This window comes from Felis catus, chromosome A2 (genome assembly GCF_018350175.1).
Source record: "Felis catus isolate Fca126 chromosome A2, F.catus_Fca126_mat1.0, whole genome shotgun sequence".
Lineage (NCBI taxonomy): Eukaryota > Metazoa > Chordata > Mammalia > Carnivora > Felidae > Felis > Felis catus.
In genome coordinates, this window is record NC_058369.1 from 124,064,142 (window position 1) to 124,085,768 (window position 21,627).

General features: G+C 37.0%; 1 protein-coding gene across 13 annotated transcripts in view; it reads left to right on the plus strand.

Annotated features, from left to right (window-relative positions):
- BBS9 (Bardet-Biedl syndrome 9) overlaps positions 1-21,627 on the plus strand; it is a 448,679-nt gene that overhangs the window by 36,563 nt on the left and 390,489 nt on the right. The gene's annotated exons all lie outside the window — the stretch shown is intronic.

The following is a 21,627-nucleotide window of genomic DNA, read 5'->3' on the forward strand; positions in this document are numbered from 1 at the left end:
TCACCCACCTCCAGGGCCACAACCAGGGTTGTCCTGGTGGTTGTGCTGGTTGTGCACGAGGGCACCTGGACTAAGGATAAGTGGAGACTGAAATGCAGACCTGATCCTGTTCATCAAGCCATGTGCCTTGGCCAGGAATAAACCTCTCCAGAGGAGGGGTGCCTTTTTAAATTTCACAACAGCATTATATTTACCAGTGAGGTTGGGTTCCTCCCACCTTGGGGGTATCTTTTTCTAAGTAGCATGCAGCCACGTACAGCCTGCCCACCCTAATCCCAGAACTTCCTGAGTTGCTAGGGCTTGATGCTTGCTTGGGTACACTGTTACTGTTGGCACGGGAGGGTTTTTATTTACCACCTAGCTCCTCTCACTTCACTGTGACAAGGTCATAGAGAAGCTGCTGGTACTGGAGTGAGGACAGGAAACCAGGTAGTGACACTTACCTGTGTGGTTTTGTGTGTGTATGTGTGTGTGGCACCTGTGGAACATGAACTAGGGATTTCATAATATTTTAGCTCTTTCTGAGCTCATATTTTTTATGAGTTTATTGTTTAATCATTGTATTAAAAATGATCTGTGTTAGATCTGTCTTTAGTGATGTGAAAAAAAAACAACTATTTTGGAAGTATCCTTCATTTGTGTGAATTTAGTTCTTTTCATACATAGAGGTAAAGGTGAGGAAGAATGAATTTGAGCATATCAATTAACAGGAACATTTCAGGTGGTGGTGTACAAATAAATATTTTGCATAAAGTGATATGAAACAAAACACTTGGCTGGATTGCAGAATTGCTTAAGTTGAGTAATAGGAATGTTTGGATTGTTTAAGGAATATGGAAGATGTCCAGAGTTGGATGAAGAGGGGAAAGAGCTATAATTTGATGAGAGGCTAACTTTTATCAGTGAAGTATCCCTTCCTAACCTCAGCTGTTAGAACTGATTTTCACTGTTCTTTAAACAAGATGTCTGACATGATCAAGGGACCTAGGTCTCTATTGTTTAATAAATTGTTTCAATTATTTTCCTCCTACTAAATCTTTTTTTTTCCTACTAAATCTTTATTATTATTATTTTTTTATTTATTTTATTTATTTATTTTTTTTCAACATTTATTTATTTTTGGGACAGAGAGAGACAGAGCATGAACGGGGGAGGGGCAGAGAGAGAGGGAGACACAGAATTGGAAACAGGCTCCAGGCTCTGAGCCATCCGCCCAGAGCCTGACGCGGGGCTCAAACTCACTGACCGCGAGATTGTGACCTGGCTGAAGTCGGCCGCTTAACCGACTGCGCCACCCAGGCGCCCCTCCTACTAAATCTTTAAAAGGCAAATTGCTAAATTCTCTGCATCGGGGGTCCAAAAAATTATGATATGATAAAAAAGTGCTTTGGCTAAATGAAAGTTTTAATTTTTTTGATAGCAACAAGACAATTCTTTAAAAAAATTTTTTTTAACATTTATTCATTTTTGAAAGGCAGAGAGAGACAGAGCGTGAATGGGGGAGGGGCAGAGAGAGAGGGAGACACAGAAACAGAAGCAGGCTCCAGGCTCTGAGCTGTCAGCACAGAGCCCGACATGGGGCTCGAACTCACAGACCATGAGATCATGACCTGAGCTGAAGTCGGCCGCTTAACTGACTGAGCCACCCAGGCGCCCCAACAAGACAATTCTTTAGACCACAAATCAAATGTTATATCGATTGCACTGTATTTTTTTTTTAAATCAGATAAAGTTAACCCAATTAAAATAAAGTTTTAAATAAGTAAAAAGGGATTCCTTGCTTTTGTGTGACATTTTTGCTGGATTTAATAATGGTCTTCCAAAGTAACGATAGTTGCTACTAGTTTAGAAACGAACGTATGACTTTGTGCTTATATGATACCTCTCTTAGTTCTTAAATTATGCCTTACGCTTAAAAAATACCTTTTGAGGGGTGCCTGGGTGGCTCAGTCCGTTGGGCGTCTGACTTTGGCTCAGGTCATGATCTCTTGGTCCATGAGTTTGGGCCTCGTATTGGGCTCTGTGCAGATAGCTCAGAGCCTGGAGTCTGCTTCAGATTCTGTGTCTTCCTCTCTCTCTGCCCCTCCCCTGCTTATGCTCTCTCTGTCTCTGAAAAATGAAGAAATCTTAAAAAAAATTTTGAAAAAACAGGATATTCTGACATGCTTTATTTTCCTATGGTTAAGCAGATCATTTCACAATTTGAAACAAAGAAATGTCTGAGTAGCAGAATTAGATATTCCATTTAATGGGTTTGAAACACTTATGTAATATCACTGAGGCATCTACAAGAAAATATGAAAAAATAGTGGGGTTGGTAAATTAGTAAAAATTAGCCATATTGGGAGGTTGGCAGAGGTAATAGGGGGTTACTATTAATGGGTACAAGATTTCTTTTTGGGATGATGCAAATGTTCCAAAATTAGATTATGCTCATGGTTGTACAGTTCTGTAAATATCCTAATTACTTAAGCTGTATACTTTAAAGAGGTGGTATATAAAATGTATCTCAATAGCACTGTTAAAAAAATTAGCCATGGGATAAAATCTGATGCTAGAGAGGTGATAGTACAGTCTGTATATCCTATATATGTAAAATGACACAACATTCTTAAAGGAGGTTGGTTATTGAGAACCACGAAAATATTCTTGGATGCTGATATGTGACTTACAGGGATGTATATTGGGAAATGATCCAAAGTATAGAAAATAGAAAAATCATATCAAGTTACCATATATTTATTTCTTTCCTCTTTTTGTCATTCCTTCCTTCCTTTTGTGTGTGTATGTGTGTGTATGTATATATGTGTGTGTGTATATATATATATATATATATATATATATATATTAGAACTGGTCTAAATGAGTAATAGGGGAGAATGACTAGGTAAGTTTTGATGCATAGATTTAGTGGGTAATTATGAAGTTACTAAGATTGCTGAATTGTACAACTTTGTACATAATTCTTTGTCCACATTTCTCATTATTTCCTTAGGATAGAATGTGGAAGTGGAGATTCAGTCAGAAGGTTATGTAATTTTTTTTCTCAGTCTGAAAACTCCCCCCAGCAAATATGATATAAATAAATTGTAAAAAGTACAGAACTTAAAAGGAAGAAAGTAAAAGTGACTCCAAGGTATTCACATTTCAAAACGAAGCCCATTTTCTAAGCCTGTCATAACTGTGTGTGCCTAATATGCACTTTTCCAGGATTGAGTGGGTCAATCTTTTAATTTGAAAACCTCCCTAGAGTTGATCTGAATTTAAAAAAGGAAACTTAAAAAAATTTTTGCTTTCTATCTTCCTCTGTATTTAAGATTCCTTCTTGTGGAATTTAGTTGTGGAATCATGTCAGTAGTCCTCAAGAAAGGAATTAGGCAAGAAGAAACCCTGGTCCCATTTTAAACAAATGTGTTTATAAGGTATGGCAAGGCAGAGTGAGTTTATTTTGCATGTGCACCAGAATGAACTACCACTAGATGGCAGTCCTGTACAACCTTGGACTTTAGTTGGTTCCTCCTTTAAATAAAGTATGCTAAGAGATCACCAATGGAGGAATTTTGAGCCCAAATAATACTTTGCCTTTTATTAAAAATAAATGTAACTTCTGGGGCGCCTGGATGACTCAGTCCGTTAAGCGTCCGACTCTTGATTTCGGCTCAGGTCATGATCTCATGGTTCGTGAGCTCAAGCCCCAACTGGGCTCTGTGCCTTCAACACAGAGCCTGCCTGGGATTTCTCTCTCTCTCTCTCTCTCTCTCTCTCTCTCTGTCTCTCTGTCTCTCTCTGTCTCTCTCTGTCTCTCTCTCTTCTCTATCTTTTCTCTATCTCTGTCTCTCTCCCTCCCTGTCTTGCTCACTATCAAAAAAAAAACATTAAAAAAATAAATGTAACTTCTTCATGTTGCAGAAAAGTAATGAAGTGGTTTTTAAATTTTTTTTTTCAACGTTTATTTATTTTTGGGACAGAGAGAGAGACAGAGCATGAACGGGGGAGGGGCAGAGAGAGAGGGAGACACAGAATCGGAAACAGGCTCCAGGCTCTGAGCCATCAGCCCAGAGCCTGACGCGGGGCTCGAACTCACGGACCGTGAGATCGTGACCTGGCTGAAGTCGGCCGCTTAACCGACTGCGCCACCCAGGCGCCCCTGAAGTGGTTTTTAAAAATTTTAATTATAATAAGTGATATCTTAGAATATAAATTGAAAATGCTTTCTAGCTGTGCTTCTCGAACTTGAAGTTGCATTTGAATCATAATGGAATCTTGATAGAAATTCAGGTTCTAACTCTTTAAGTTTGTAATTGGAGAGTTTGAATTTCTGAAACTTTCTTCGTTGATGCCAAGTCTCAGAGATCTAGAGATATGTTGCTGCTCTGGATCTACCGAGTACTGTTCTATATGTTCTAAGTACTTTGCAGGTTGAATAACTTAAGATATACTAAGCAAGTGGTAGAGGAGAGATTCTAACTCAGACTCTGCTTCTAGAATCTTGTAGTGTTAACCATACTAAACTTCTTCCTTGTCTGGACTGTGAGTAAATTAACCTTCCTAAATCAGAAAAAAAACTTTCCTATCAGAAAGGGGTGTATTTTGGTTTGGCTGAAGTTAGTGCATAACTTTGATTCTTCATAGATTATGGAAAACATATTGAGTAACTGCCGTTTCAGGTACTTGCTTTTTCAGTTTGATTTTTTGGTTTGGTGCTTTGGTTTCTAAGAAAAGTCCTCCCCCTGCTCCACAATAATAAGAGAGGTTATATATGGGAGGGTAATATATGATTTGAAATTAGCAAAAGAGTCATTACTGTTTTTCTTTAACCTTTTTTTGTTTGCTCGTTCATTACGAAAATCTTTCAAAAACACCCTGAATACATTTGCAAAAACTCAAAAGGTGCATTCATTTGATGCGGTAAGGCTTGGCTTTACCTCAAGCTACATGCAATGTCTATTAATGAAAAAAAAAATGGTAAAGAAATAGGAAATCTAGTTTTATGAACTAGTTAAAGAATATATGCTTAATATCTTCCATTATTCAGACTACTACATACCATTCCAGAATTTAAGTTAAAATTCTTTCCATATTGTACTTTTTAGGGGAAGTGACTGATAACAAAGACTATATTGGATCCTTTTTTTTTTTTTTTTTTTTTACACAAAAGGATGTGGGAGATGTGCTTGGAATTAAAGAATTTTTGTAGTTTCTCTAAATCTAAAGTACTGTTTTGAAGGAATGACTTTGGGTTTTTATAAAAATGATAGTTTAAAAAAATGGTAGTTTATCTTTGCCTTTTATAATAATGACAAATTAATGCTTGCAAAATTTAGTGAGTGGTATAAGCATGGACAATCAAATTACAGTTTGGAGATATATTAAATTAGTTTTGAAAAGGTGGATTTGAATTGATCTAAAAATATGTTATTAACATTGATGGAATTTATTTGATTTAGTAATTTGAACTCTACTTGTTTTTGAAAAAAGAAATAAAGGATATCCCTGCCAGATTTTCCTCTGCTTTAGTTTCATTATGTCACTTCAACTTCCAATGGTTGTTGATATGGTACTTTACCTAGTTAAGATAAGCTTGCCAATTCAGAATAGTATTCGGAAAAGGACAGCATTAATATTGACTGACAGAATGCCAGTGGTAGAGTGAAGAAAGAATGTTACTGTTTTGAGGTCAACAATTGCAAATACTTAGCTTAGTAAAATAAGATACTTTATCTAGTTTATGTGATGTATCTTGCTACCATCAAGATATTTGAGCTAAAACTTCCTTTTCTCATAATATGATTTAGGGACCTATAGTTAGTTTACTTGCTCAGTTACCACAAATTTGTCCTGTAGAGCTGGGACAAGTTGACAAGTCTTATAATGTATATGGCTCTTTCAAGTGTGTGAAAGGGACGTTGAAAAGAAATAGTTGATTTATTAGAGATGTATGGGAACTTTCAGGGACTAGAGAAAGTCTGGTGTTAGTTCTTCCTTGCATCATCTTTCTTCCTCCATCCATCCATTCATCCATCTATCCATCTATCCATCCATCCATCCATCCATCCATCCATCCATCCAATGCGTATTTACTGAGAGTCTTTTGAGTACCCAGGCACCGTACTAGTTTATTGGAATAGAAAGATGAATAAAAGACAGTTTAAGTTCTCAGGAAGCTCACAATGTTGGGTACAATAAAGACTAAGAATTAGCTATGATATGATGAGGTAAGTTGTAATAAAGATGGATATGTACGAAGTTATACTGAAGCCTTGAGGAAGGAGCAGCTTCCTTAGGCTGAATAAATATGTGTGCATGTATGTATTTGTGTATGGGGAGGGCAGTACTTAAAGGTGAGGGAATGTGCTGTTACCTATTTTATTTCAGCTCTTCATTTTTATCCACTTTAATCTAGAGGTCACTAGCCCCAGTTTCCTATAAATGAACAGTTTCATAGTTTTCAGTATAAAGCTTTCATTGCTCATAGGCTGAGCCATTCAGATTCCCTCTGGGATAGTTTGTTCCTCTTGAGAAGATTATTTTTCAGACTTTGGAGCACTTAAAAATTATTTTGCTTTAAAAAACCTTGGCATTTTCATACTACTAAATGGACTTTCTTACCTATAGTTTAAAGCCTTCAGTAAGGCAAAATTATCTTCTTTCGCTACCAGCTGATTAAAAAAAATTTTCTTTAATGTTCTTTTATTTTGAGAGAGAGAGAGAACATGAACAGGGGAGGGGCAGAGAAAGAGGGAGAGAGAGAATCCCTAGCAGGCTCCGTGCTATCAGCACAGAGCCCAATGTGGGGCTTGAACTCATGAACCATGAGATCATGACCTGAGCTGAAACCTCCAGCTGAGTTGGACGCTTAACCAACTGAGCCACCCAGGTGCCCCTTGCTGCCAGCTGATTTTAATGGAGGATATAGTGCTCTAGAGACAGATAGATAGAAACATAGTGTGACTATGTTTATTAAGAATGACAAATTTAAGTGTAGGGATAGGAGATGAAGTAACACAAGAGATTAAGAGATATAAATGGAGAGACAGAGCATGTCATGAAAGGAGAGGGAAGAGAATTTCAAGAGGTAGGAGTCAGGAGAGTCAGAGGTTAAGCAGCTGGAGTGTTGAAAAGAAAATACTGGGTTTAGCTGCTTGGAGGTCATTGGTGATCTTTGGGAGAACAGTTTTAACAAAAGGGTGGGCACACTGGTCCAGTTGCCTCGGAATGAGGACTTCATAGAAAAGAAATGGAAATCACAAAGGAAAGCTGTTCTGTGAAGAGGTAAGAGAAGGGTAAGAGAATGATACGGCCACAGCTGGAGGGGAAAAGGTTTTATAAGGAGGGAGAAGTCTTTGAGGAGGTAGGATGAAACCTTGATCTGATGAACAAAATGCCTTCCATAATATTTTGTTGAAAAAATTCACTTGAATATATTTTTATTTGAAAAATTATGCTGTTTGGATTATGATGGGCCAGTTCTTTAAAATTTTATTTCTTATCACATAATTGGTGCTTTATAGTCATGTTGAATTTTTGTCTTCTCTTCATAATGAATTTGTGGTTTATGGGAAAAAGGCTTTTTAATACTTCAGTAGAGATTATCAGCACCATCTGGTTCTTTCTTCAAGTTTTACCCTTCTCTGACATTTTTTGCTTCTTTACTCTAATTTTTTGGCTCGCTTGCTTGCTTGCTTTCTTTCTTTCTTTCTTTCTTTCTTTCTTTCTTTCTTTCTTTCTTTCTCTTATCTATTTGTCTACCTACCTATCAGTCTACCTATAATTTTACTGTGGTAAGAACAATTAACGTGAGATCTACCCTGTTAGCAGATTTTTAAATTGAGGTACAGTTGACATACAATGTTATGTTAGTTTCATGTGTATAACATAATACTTTGATATTTGTATCTCTTAACAGATTTTAAATTGTATAATATTGCTATTTATGGGCTGCTCTAATTTTTAAAATTAGTTTTCTTGATTATAAATTTTTGGTTTTCATAGAGATGCTTATATTTTGAGCTTAGTGGGTAACAGACAACTCAAGATTTAAAGAAATGTTACCATAAAAAACCAATACCACTCAATTTCTGTATATGCCACTATTTTGCTTTTCCATTGGGTGTGCTTCTTTTCACTTTCCAGCCTTGTCTTTGGTTAACTAAAGATCCTTTTCTTTTAAAGATTTTATTTTTAAGTTATCTGTACACCCAAAGTGGGGCTTTGAGTAGGTACTAAACAAGGGGCCAATATATAGCGGCCACCTTTAACCAATGTATGTAACATTAACTGAATAGGGCAAAAGAGGTGCTGGGGAGCCAATACACTGTAAATGTCCATCTTCCTTTTGCCTTCACATTTTCTCCTAGAGCCTTCCTGGGGTGCTCTTTTAGAAGTGACAGAAGAGGCAAGCAGTGGTGATTTGAAAGGTGTATGTGGACTGGAGGAGGCAGGGGATGAGCAGTTGAAGAGTGCTCTGCTTTGGGCTGCATGCAGTCTCATTCTGGCCACACTGTAGGGGATAATTGCTCTGAATGTTTGTTCGTATTTAGAGATTTGTTGCAGTTTCATTTAATTGAATGCATTTCAAGGTCATTTGTCACGTTTTTAGTTCTGGGTTTAGTCCATGTTAGATTTGGTGGCATGTTCCAAGTTCTTTATAGATAAATTGAAACTCGAAATGATGTAGGGCATGATTTTTACTTCATCTTTTTCTCTTTCAATGCTCTCCACACCAAAATGTGTATACTTTTATTATAAAAGTAATCATGTTCATAAGGGAATATTCTAAACATATGAACCTGTAGACAGGAGACAAAAATGATTCAGCACTATCTCCTAAATAGAACCACTGATTACATATCAGTGTAGACTATAACATAGAATATTTCAACCTTAGTTAACCCAGAGTAATTTTATATTTCTGGAATTTAACTATCTCACCATGAAAATGGCACTATCATTGAAAAAATATGTTTATCATGGGAAGTCTGGTGCTATATGATATGGGATGTATGTAAGTAATGGCAATAAATATGTGAAATAGACATATTTCTTAGCAAAGCTTTTACTTCATACGACTATAATATCTTGGAGTCAGTTGAAGAATTTGTTAAATATTGGTCTTCAGTTTGTATCAGTTGAAAACATGATGGATTTACTAGCAAACAGAAAAAAACCTCATATTACTTGTGTTTAGCTATAAATGGAAAAAATAGCATGGTATATGATATTCCCAAATATTTGGTGATGGATATATTTCACCTGTCAATTATTTTTTTTAAAGTTTTATTTATTTTTTTGAGAAAGTGAGAGCGTGAGCAGGGGAGGGGCAGAGCAAGGGAGACACAGAATCCGAAGCAGGCTCCAGGCTCTGAGCTGTTAGTATAGTGCCTGACGAGGGGCTCAAACCCATGAGCTGTGAAATCATGACCTGAGCCAAAGTTGGATGCTTAACCAATTGAGCCACCCAGGTGTGCCCCAAACTGGCCTTTCCTTTAAAATGGCAAGTAATTTTTATACAGTGATTTTAATTAATCAATTAATTAATTAATTAATTAATTAAAAATGTTTATTTATTGGGGTACCTGGGTACTGACAGCTCAAAGCCTGGAACCTCCTTTGAATTCTGTGTCTCCCTCTCTCTCTGCTCTTCCCCAGCTCACATTCTGTCTCTCCTTCAAAAATAAATAAACATTAAAAAAAATTAAAATATTTATTTATTATGAGAGAGAGAGAGAGAGAGCGAGCGAGCTAGAGAGCACAAGCAGGGTAGGGGCAGAGAGAGAGAGGGAGCGAGGGAATCCCAAGCAGGCTCCACGCTATCAACACAGAGCCCAAAGGAGGCCCAAATTCACGAGGGGTGAGATCATGACCTGGGTCGAAATCAAGAGTCAGATGCTTACCTGACTGAGTTACCCAGGTGCCACCATACAGTGATTTTAAACCTCTGCACATTTTATATTCTGGGGAAGCCCTCTTGAGCTGCACATAGGGTATGTCCAGCCACAGCTTAGGATGTCTGGTAACAGTGTCTGCAGGAGAATGGGGAGTACCCTGTATCAGTACTCCAGGACTGATGGGGAGTATCCTGTGTCAGTACTCTGGGACTAATGGGGAGCATGTATAATAGCACTTCTGCTAGTCATCAATGCCTTTTGCTTGTTCTTGCTACTTTGCCTTTTCAGGTTCCGTTTTCAGCCTGTATACTTGGACCATCACTTGTAAATGACTTTGTTCAATGAAATTTGAGATTTCCTTACATGAAGTCATCTCTGAGGGTCTTTCTGGATCTTTTCCTTTTACATCCTGGTTGTATTATGTGGATCATCCACTGATTACTTGAGATTTGGTAGATGACACCATAACCATGTCTCAGTTGATAACAGATTGTCTCTCAATTATGATAATGTTGTATTTCATATATATGTATATATTGCTAGGGTTTTGTTTGTTTCTGTTTGTTTCAGTTTTGCAGCCTCCTGTATCACCCTGTCATTGATTCTTGTTTTGTTTAATTCATACATTTATTAAATTGCTCAGTAGTGTGAAATGTTTTGAGAGGACTTTGTTCTGACTCTAGGTTTTGTTTTCTTTCCATGTATTGTTTGTATGTTATCTCTCTCTCTCTCTCTCCCTGCTATTTTCCTATACTGTGTTTGTGGATTTACTAGGCCAATCTCTTTTTATCTTGCTCAACCCTAGCCTGGCCAACTCTGTCTGGGCCAGCTTGCTTTTTATGGTGCTGGTGAATTTTCCTTCCTTTTGCTCCCAACCAGTCAAAGACAAGTTTGTTTTCCTTTTTCACACCCTGATTTGAGAGTTATATATTGCTCAGTGTCTCTGCCTGCTTCTTGTCTGTGGGGGAAGTATGGATGGGAGAGGAGGTGGAGGGGGTATCTGTGGCTATGGAAGCCTTCCTGGACAATCTGGCTTCAGCCCTGTCTTTTGTGGTTTTCTGAGGTATCTTGAATCACTGTTCCCTCTACCTGGATGGTCTGTAACTTGTTATCTTGGAAGGTAGGGAGGATGTTCTCAGACTTTGGATCTTCTCTGTGGCTTCCTCACCAGGTTTCCTCAGAGTCAGCTCCATTTGCTCCTTCTTCTGTTTGACTATCTCACCAGGCTCCATTTCCATTCCCCCCTTTCTTTCTTCCTGTCACCCCCTTCCCCCTTTTTATTCTGGTTCCTTGTGGGTGTGTGTGAAGCCTCATGTGGCATTTCCATCTCTAGCCTGTCTTCCACTCCTCATCATTGTGGAGATCTTTAACCTGGCTGCTGTTTTTATGATCTGTGGCTTTTACTGTTACCTTTATTTTTGCACAAAAACACCAACATGGTAAAATTTATTTTTCTTATCTCGTGGAAAGGGACTGTAGTGAAGGTAGTTGTTTTTCTGGGCATTTTGATTTCTCCAGGCTGTCTACATCCCCTCTGGATCTGTCTTTCTGTAAATTAGAGAATTTTAGTAAGGTTTTCAGAATTTTGGTTATTCATGACCTCATCACCCCTCCTCTTTAAGTGGAGTCTAGTTAGCACCTTCACAAAATGCACAAAGTCTAGCCCTGAAGATTCTTGGAAACGTACTTTTCTTGATGATCATCATTTTTTGAAGATATGGGATGAGGTTGGGTCTTTTCCCTTGTTTCACTGCTGCTGGTGTATATTTCTTAGGCTTTGTCATTGGCTTATTTACTTGTTTGTTTAATCCACAGTGTTATATTTTTGAAAGTGTTTTTTTAAAATAGTCCTTGGGCTGCCAGATTTGAAAAATGGATGTTTATCATAAAAATTCTTGTGGATTCAACAGTTCAATTGTTTGGATGATGCTGGTAGACATCTGGATAGATAATCTTTTATTTTTATGGTGTGGGCTATTTATTTAGTACAGATTATTTTTTGTACATGATGTGAATGTCTTTTCACCATATTATTCTAGTGTTTTATGTTGTGTGTGTGTATGTGTGTGTATTTTAATGTCAAATTGTTCCTTTCCTGTATAATTTATTCTGTTTCCTCTAAGCTTAGAAAGTTCTGTCATCAGAGTTTTAATGTTTTTGTCTCCTGTGGATTGATCTTCTAGCAAGAATGTTTATATTTATTTATAGAGAAGACTATGTGGAGAGAATGCTACTGTTTATTATCTCCTATATGTTGTGCTATTGTATTTAACCCTGTAAGATAGGTAACTTAATAATGTTTCCCACATTGGGAAATAGAAACTCAGATAAGATAAAGATCTTGCTGCAGATCATACCTGGGCATAGAGAGGCTTTGAATCCAGAGTTGTCTGATTCCAAAGCCCATGTTCCTTGTAATACATTACCACTTATTCGACTGCCTTCCAAGTCAGAAAGAAGGTCTGTGTGAATTCTTTGAGAGGAAGGAGAGGGTGGCTTTTCTGTAAGCTTAATGAGGGCAGAGACCATTTCTTTTGTTCATCATGTGCTAATGTCTTGTGCAGTGCTTGGCACATAGTGGGATAAGTAGTATTTGTTGAGTGAATGAACCAAAATAGACATGTGGTTGGGCAGAACTGATGTTATACACATCAGGTTTTCAAGGTTACTTTTCAGAAACAAATGTTACCACAGTGCACTCATTCTAATCAGCTTCTGAGTTTTGTTTTCTTCTTTAGCAAGCACATGTTGACTAACTGCTACAGTGCATGGGTTATACTAGTTACCGTAGTGGTAAATGTGGAGGTGATTACTTGGGCCTCCTGGATTCACCTTTACACAAAATTATTTCCCCATATGCCAGTGAGGCAGTATTTATACCGGCCAAGCTTACCAGTAGAAATACTGACCTTTTTCATCGATTTGGAGTTTTGTTTCTATACATTATTCATCCTTTTGTTATCAATATGTTTTTTTTTTTTTTTTGCATAAAATGTGATATTCAGGATTATTGAGTATTAATGATAATATTCACAAATCAAAAAAGGTTTTGGTTTTTAATAAGTCTTTAAATTCTTAGATATTTAGCATAAAAGACATTTCTTTGTCTCTTTAACCCTCTTTATCTCTCTTCTCTCTGTGCCTGTGAGAGCTTATTTTCCTTGAATTCTTCCAGTTCTCTTATTATACTTTGCTTTTCTTCACCTAATGAAACTTCAGAAAAGTAGAATTTTTATCAAGGAAAGTTTAAAGTTAGATTGTAGACATAATATGGGCATGGTATGGACTATAAAGGTCTGATAGCACAGTAGTCCCACATTTGTGATTGAAGTGGAAAGAAAATGCTGTATATAAAAGGTTCAGTATGTTTGGATATAATTGTCAGTAAAGGAGGTGAACAGATTTTACTAATAATATATACGAGCATGGTGGAATACTTTTTAAATTGTCAAATGACTTCTATAAGCTTGTATGGGATTATATTGTCACATAAATAAAAATTCATGCATTCTTTGGAGTAAAAAGCCCGCCAAAGAAAACAGTGAACTGAAGAATAAGTAAGTCACCTTTTGCCTCATCTTGAGGCAACCCTAGATAATCAGATTCTCAGCCTTCAAATAACTTCTAATTGTCTAAACTGAAGTTTTTTTTCTTGTCTGCTAAGGAAATGTATTAGTGGCCACATGTGGTTGCTGAGAGGCTGTGCTTCCCAGAGCCGTCTGGATTCTTTGATAGTCATCCAGAGAGTGAATTGATATGCTCAGCTGGGGTGAATGAACAGCCAGAACACAGTCTTGCTTTTTTGTATGGGTATATTAGTGCTAATAAAAGATTAATGCTATTTTTCTTATAGGGAATCAACAGATAATGTTTTGATAACCCTTGTCTCACCAGTGAACCATATGGCCCTTATTTTCTAACAGATATGGTTGAAATGTTAGAGAATAATGTTAGAAAAGGATCCCTATGGCGTGCTGGCTCCTATTCCTTGCCTAAGCATTAAAGTGTAGGTGTTTTATAATATTGGAGAACGTCCCTCATTTGTTTTTAAGATCCTTTATGGATCCACAGTGAGAAGTCGGAAGATCAAGGGGATAATAGGATTGATTCTCATCCTGTGCTGGGTTTTCTCATATATATGGTATTCATTTATAAAATCTTTGGTCCAAGACCCATAAAACAATGTTACTTTCAAATAGCGTCTTCCTGTATATTACATTGTATAAAACCTTTAGTTCCTGGGGGAAAGTTATAAAGAGGGTTCCCTGTAGTCTGCAAATTCATTTTTTACGTGATCATTTAAAGTTGTTACTTTTCCTGAAAGGTGAATTCTGATTCCTTCTATATATATATGCTATAGAAATTGGTGGTTAAATGTCTCCTTGCCTACTGTGGCTAAGAGGGGAAGGGCTAAAAAGAATATTTTAAGTTTCTTAGTGTTGTTTGAAAAAAATAATAATTTCTTTCATGGTGGCTGAATGCCAAGGCTGGAAAAGTGTTATGGAAATGTTTGTGGTCAGGACTGCCTTTGACGAGAGAAAGGTTAAATATGGTAGTTTTGATAGGATTTGACAGCCATTTTTGATATCTATATATATATGTTTCATCATGATTCCCTTCTTAACAGTGGAGTAACTGAGCTATTAAATATTTTACTCAATTGAGAAGGAAAATGATTACCATAAAACTACTTTACTTAAATGACACTATGATATAAAATGTTCCAACAGTTTAAAATATTCATCTACAAAACTTATTGCCATGGGAAATGAGCAATCCTCCTCTACCCCCCAGTCTTTCTTGAATTAAATTGATTCAGTAACCCTTTTTTTCTATCTGGCAACTCTTGCCTGCAGATTTAAATTCTAAAACACAGGGTAGAGATATATGTTAATGCTTAATATGAAAAACAAATGTTTTTTGGCTACTACCAGGTTAAAGTTATTTTAAGAGTACATTAGTAGTACTCTGGGTAGAGGATATCTATCTATCTATCTATCTATCTATCTATCTATTGACATACGTGTGTGTGTGTGGTGTGTGTGTACATATGCGCAATAATATATGCGATAAACTTTAATTAGATTATCTTTTTGATGTACCTTTGGGTGGTTTCCAGTTTTCTACTAATGTGAATAAAATTGCTGTGAACATTCTTATATAATTCTTTATGTGGACAGTATAAAAATTAGGGTGTTTACATATGTAGGATGATATAAAAATTACATTGCTAATTTTTTTCAATTTTTTTCACTTATAAAATTTTAAGTACTCAAAAATAGCAAGAATAGACGTCTTATATTAGTGGGCATGCTTTGCATGGAAAAATGGTATCATATGTAATACTTCTTAAACTTCTAAAGATCTAAAACTTGCACCATCAGTATTTCATACAGTACATAACTTAAGTCACTTCTGCCTAATTTAGAATATCAGAAATGATAAGCTTGGTATATCAGAATAAGTCCTCCCATATTATATTAATTTCAACTGTATTTCTGCCTAAGCTAAAAGTCAGCAGGGTTTTAAAGCCAAATTTCCTTACATTGAAATTTGTGAATAAGAAACCATTTCTAGATCTTTGCTAAAATAAGACAGTATTATTTAATATGGAAACAATAACTGAGAAACTAATTTGGAAAGTTATATTCATGATTTTAGAGTACTATGAATATAAAATGTATGAGTGGAAAATTAAGATTTCATATGGCTTTTTGCAGCTGGTTGATTAAGTCCTATACAGTTCATTGTCTTAAAGATGAAATTTGTACAAGGTTTTGAAAGGCAGGAGTTGTATATTAAAAGTTCTTGTTTCAAAGGTAGTACAAACTGGTTTTTAACAATCTATCATCTTTCATTTACCAAAGGAAATATGTAAAAAGAAAAGGAAAAGGTTCAGTGGGAACAAAACATTGAGATGATGAAAAGCTACATGGAAAGTAAAAAGACTTTAGAAAGACTACTAAAATGAAACTAACTTTTTTCCTCAACAATCTGTCTGAATTCATTTTGCTTTCATTATATATCTAGCCTGGAGGCAAAGTATGTTGAGCATTACAACAAAGAGGGTGTTATAAGGAGGGCTTTAAAAAAAATAATAAAGTATAACATATGTGTAAACCATGCAACTTTGTAACAGGAAACTTTATAATAAGGGAGGACTGTGCTTAGCTTTTCCACAATTTTGGAAGAATGAGTTTTATTAGGTGTTAGACAAAGAAATTATCAACTGACTTTTATGCTGTAAGGTTGAAAGATTTGTTATGACCATTCCTAGACTTTAGCAGTGGTTTTAATGTGGGTCCTGATATATTAGAAACAGTGCCTAGCACTGTTAATATGTCTACCGTTGCTAGTTCTCTTAAGGAATATGATGTTTAACTTTGGCCTTTCAGTGAAAGATTATTCAAAATCCTGTTATTCTGTGGTTTTTCTCAGCAGTATTAGGCTGTTCTTGAATTGATCAACACATAATATAATTTGGGAACCCAATCAATGGTTCTTTTATTTTTGAAAGATGGTGACAAATTCTTTTGAAACTTGGGAAATTGGCTCCATCATTCATCCCTTACTCTTTGCTTTTCCTGCCCAACTTCCTAAAAACTATTGTTTTGATGTCAATGTGTAGAATAGATTATCTATAGGGGAATCAGTGTGTATTAATTATATTGGAATAAATGTAAGCTTGACAAATGATATGAGTTAGTAGGCACTGTGCCTAATAGGTTATTCAGTTAATGAGGACACTAAAATTAGGGACCTCTAACATGCCAGAACCATATTTCTTGTAAATTTCCCCCAGTTTTGAGATTAACTGGCAATGGCTATATTTTTCTGGCTTTTTAAAGTCTAATATATTATGGTAGAGTTTTAGGATTTATATAGTGCTTATTATAGAATAGTTGAGCTCTTTGTATTTATCACACTGTTATTGAAGTGAGCTAGAGGAGTAGAAATAAGTCTTTTACCTTTTGGTTTTTCAGTAATCTATCTTTTAAAATATTATTCCATACTCATTTTCCTGTCTTCTCTCTCTCACTTAAAAATGATTACATACCATGCACATTTATGTACTGTTTTCATTGAAGGTGGGGGACTTTAATGACACCCTTTAATATCCAATCCACTGCAGGGATGTTAGAAAATCAGGGTTGAAGTTTCTAGGTTTAGGAGAGAGATATTAGAAGTATGTTAGCAAGATATATTATTACATATTTAAAAATAGACCATTTATTTTAAACCTTGTAAGATCACAGAATAACTTTTAATCATGTGCAATTCATTTGACAAAAAGTCAAATAGTACAGACAAGCTTATGAAGGCATCATTTCCCCCCACCCCCTGCTTTTTTTTTTCCTCATGGTTAACTCTTTATCTCTAAATAATGTGATTACACCACTGTTATTGGATTCATCATATTTAGGTTTTGTCTATTGATGTACCACAGTGATCAAGAGTTTTGATTAATGACACATCCTTCCTCGTATCCTTTTTCCAGTTAGATCACTATCTAATTTCCAATGCTGCTCTCACTTCAACTACAAACAGGATACTCAAACTCCTATTTCTTTTTTTTGTTGTTGTTGTTGTATTAAAAAATTTTTTTATAAAATTTTTTTTAACATTTTATTCATTTTTGAGAGTGAGAGAGAGAGAGAGAGAGAGAGAGAGAGGGGAAGTGAGAGAGTGTGAGCAGGGGAGGGGCAGAGAGAGAGGGAGACACAGAATCTGAAACAGGCTCCAGGCTCTGAGCTGTCAGCACAGAGCCCAACGTGGGGCTCGAACCCACAAACCGGGAGATCATGACCTGAGCTGAAGTTGGCACTTAACTGACTGAGTCACCCAGGCACCCCAAACTTCTATTTCTTATTCCATCAGCTTTCAATCCCTTGATTGTAAAATGGACACATTAGCTATTTTATCTATACAATTATTACTGTCTACCTTAAGTCTCTCAACTTCTGTCAACTCCACCTTTATTATTCTTGCTTTGTCAAGAGTAGTAATATGTACCTACTGGTCTGTAATTACAACTAAATCTTCTGTGACTTCTCTATAGATGATTCTAAAAGTTAAAATACATACTTTTATGTATTTTATGTAAATATTGTTCAGTATAGTATACCAGGATCATATTTCCTTCTTTATGATTACAATGTCCTGTGCTACTCAAAGGAAAATGTTTTAGGGGATTCTTTTTTAAAAAAAAATTTTTTTTTCAACGTTTATTCATTTTTGGGACAGAGAGAGACAGAACATGAACGGGGGAGGGGCAGAGAGAGAGGGAGACACAGAATCGGAAACAGGCTCCAGGCTCTGAGCCATCAGCCCAGGGCCTGACGCGGGGCTCGAACTCACGGACCGCGAGATCGTGACCTGAGCCGAAGTCGGCCGCTCAACCGACTGAGCCACCCAGGTGCCCCTAAAAATTTTTTTTAACATTTATTTATTTTTGAGACAGAGACAGAGCATGAATGGGGGAGGGTCAGAGAGAGAGACACACACAGAATCCGAAACAGGCTCCAGGCTCCGAGTGGTCAGCACAGAGCCCTACGCGGGGCTCGAATCTACGGACCGCGAGATCATGACCTGAGCTGAAGTCGGATGCCCAACCGACTGAGCCACCCAGGTGCCCCCAAGACATTTTTATTGAGCTATAAGTTACGTACAATTCACCTATTTAAAGCACACAATTCAGTGATTTTTATTATAGTTGCACAGTTATGCAGCCATCACCACATCGATTTTAGAACATTTTTACCACTCCAAAATAAACCTCTTACCGTTAAAATGATTTTGAGACTCAGTGGACTGTGTGGAGTGGGGATGGGGTACGGTTCCCACGCAGTACCAAATAATTCTCTTGATACCAGCCTGGGGTACTACAGTTCAACTCAGTTCTGACACTGTCTGGAGATAGTATCAGATTCTACAGGTTAAAGGGTCAGTTCTATAAGATTGCCCCCCACCTCCACCCCACCCAATCACTTCCCCACTTCAGATGCTAGTTGTAAACTCATGTTGGTACCTGTGCTTCTGACCCACCAGCTACAGATTGGAAGTTCCCACCACTCCCTTCTTAGACTTTGGACACCAGTCCCAAGCCCAGGTTGGTACTTATACTTCTGATGGCAGCTATAAATGAGAGGTTCCCATGACCTCCTCCTTAGATTCAATTAATTAAGTTGTCAGAGAGACAACTTACTAGATTACTGATTTTTGTTTGTTTGTTTGTTTGTTTTTTACATAAAGGATATAACTTCAGAATAGCCAGATGGAAGAGCTGCTTAGGGCCAGGTATGGGGAAAGGGCTTGGAACTTCCATGTCTTGCCCAGGTGTGCCACTCTCCCCAAATTTTCATGTGTTCACCAACTCGGAAGCTCTCTAAACCCTGTCCTTTTGGGTTTTTATGGAGGTTTCATTACTTAGGCACAATTGATTAAATCATTGGCTGTTGGCTATCTATTCAACCTGCAGCCCCTCTCCCCTCCCTGGAGGTCAGGGGATAGGAATGAAAGTTCCAACCCTCTAGTCATATGGTTGGTTCTCCTGAAAACGGCCCCCATCCTTAGGTGAGGTCCAAAAGTCACCTCATTAACATGACAAAAGACACTTTTTATTGCTCCCAACACTTAGGAAATTGTGAAAACCCTTGGACATTTCACATAAATGAAATCATACAATATGAAGTCTTTGTGATGGCTTTCTTTCACTTATGTAATGTTTTCCAGGTTTATCCATACTGTAGCATGTGTCAGTATTTCATTCCTTTTTAGTGCAGAACGGTATTCCATTGTATGGATATACCACATTATATTGATCTATTCACCAATTGATGAAAATTTAGATACTTGATGTTAACCAAAAGTCTGAGAAGAGATATTTGATGGACATTTAGATTTTCTACTTTATGTCTATTGTGATTAATGCTGTTATGAACGTTCATACACAAGTTTTCATTTCTCTTTTGGATATAAACCTAGGAGTAGAAAAGCTGGGTCTTATCATAACTCTGTTAAACCTTTTGAGGAACCGCCAAACATTTTTACAAAGTTGCTGAACCTATTTTCATTCCTACCTGTAATGTATTAGGGTTCCACCCAAGAATGAGGTTCTCCACATCCTGGCTAATACTTGTTATTGTCCATCTTTTTGATTATAGCAACCCTGGTGTGTGTGTGGTGGCATTGCACTGTGGTTTTGATTTGCATTTCTTTGAACTGTGTGTTCCTGGGACTAGGGCTTGCCAATTGATGTGCTTTTCTTTAGGATAGTTAGGGGACTGCCTAGCTATTTTACTGGGTACTCAGATATCTGTAGCTGTAGGTCTTTGAGGTTCTTCTTTCTCTATAGGTGGTCTTCTTTCTCTATGAGTTTCCTTAACTTCTTTTTGGGGAATGTGAGCCCAGTTTCATGGTTGGGGAGGGAATTAGAGAATTGACTATTCAGGATGGTAGACTTTTTCTTCATCCATGTATTTTCAGGTACTTGCCCCATTCCCACGCTATTCTATGTCTGGTTCCTCTAATCTGGAGTCCCTAGTTTAGTTCAACTTCTCCAGAGATTATACTTTCTTAAAAATTTTATTTTAATGTTTATTTATTTTTGAGAGAGAGAGTGTGCGCGCGAGCGAGCATGAGCAAGGGAGGGGCAGAGAGAGAGGGAGACACAGAATTTGAAGGAGGCTCCAGACTCTGAGCTGTCAGCACAGAGCCTGTCATGGGGCTCCATCTCAAAAGCCATGAGATCATGACCTGAGCCGAAGTCAGATGCTTAACCGTCTGAGCAACACCCAGGCACCCCGAGATTAATACTTTCTGTTTTGTATTACTTACATAGGTTTTTAAGTAACTCTCTTGTTTTCATATCCCATCTTACTCAACTTTCTCTGGTGCTTTTACTTCCAGAGTAAAATTCCTTTTTAGGATTTTATGGACCTTGCTGTGTCCTTTTGTATGGTTTACCTTTTCTCTGTTCACTTCGCATCTTCATAGATTGTGCTTAGGCTTACCACAGGTCTTTTGAGTTCTTTGAAGGAGTTTATGTCTGTTTATTTTACTCTTTGTTGTTTGGGGTGTTTTTTTTTTTTTTTTTTTTAGAGGAGAAGAGGACATAATAGTCTTTAATTAACAATCTTGAAAAAGGAAGTCATACTAGTTCTTTTGATATAATGCCTTAGAGTCACTAGTCAGGTAAAGAAAATGTGAGTGGCTGTCTCCACAGGCTCTTAATTTCTGCCCTGAGTGAAATAATAATAAAGGGGGTCAGAATGCTTGCCAGGTCATGATTACAGAAGCTTGGCTGTAAGTCATGGGCAAAAAGCTTGGTTGTCTGCCCCCACAGTTGAGTGAGTTATTTCACCTCTGGGACCCAGTGAATGTTCAGACGGTTGAGTAATCCCACCTCAGGCACACGGTTGGCAGCAGGGCAAGTAATATCTGAATACTTGGCATGATAATTAATGGGAATATGGGGGAGTATAAACATTTGACATGACTTTGTCTCTTAGTTTCTTACAGCTTCATTTTCATTGCTATCAATAGGATTGGTTTTACTGAGAGAATGAGGGTATTCTTAATTTTGGCAGATGCAAGGATTGCTATCATTCTAATATGGTTTCTCGGGGGAAAGGAGATGAACATTATGTTAGTCCATGATTACTATAAGAGCATTTTTTACCAGTTTATTTTTATTTTTAATAAATTTCAAAACATTTTAAACTTTTTTTTTTAAATTGAA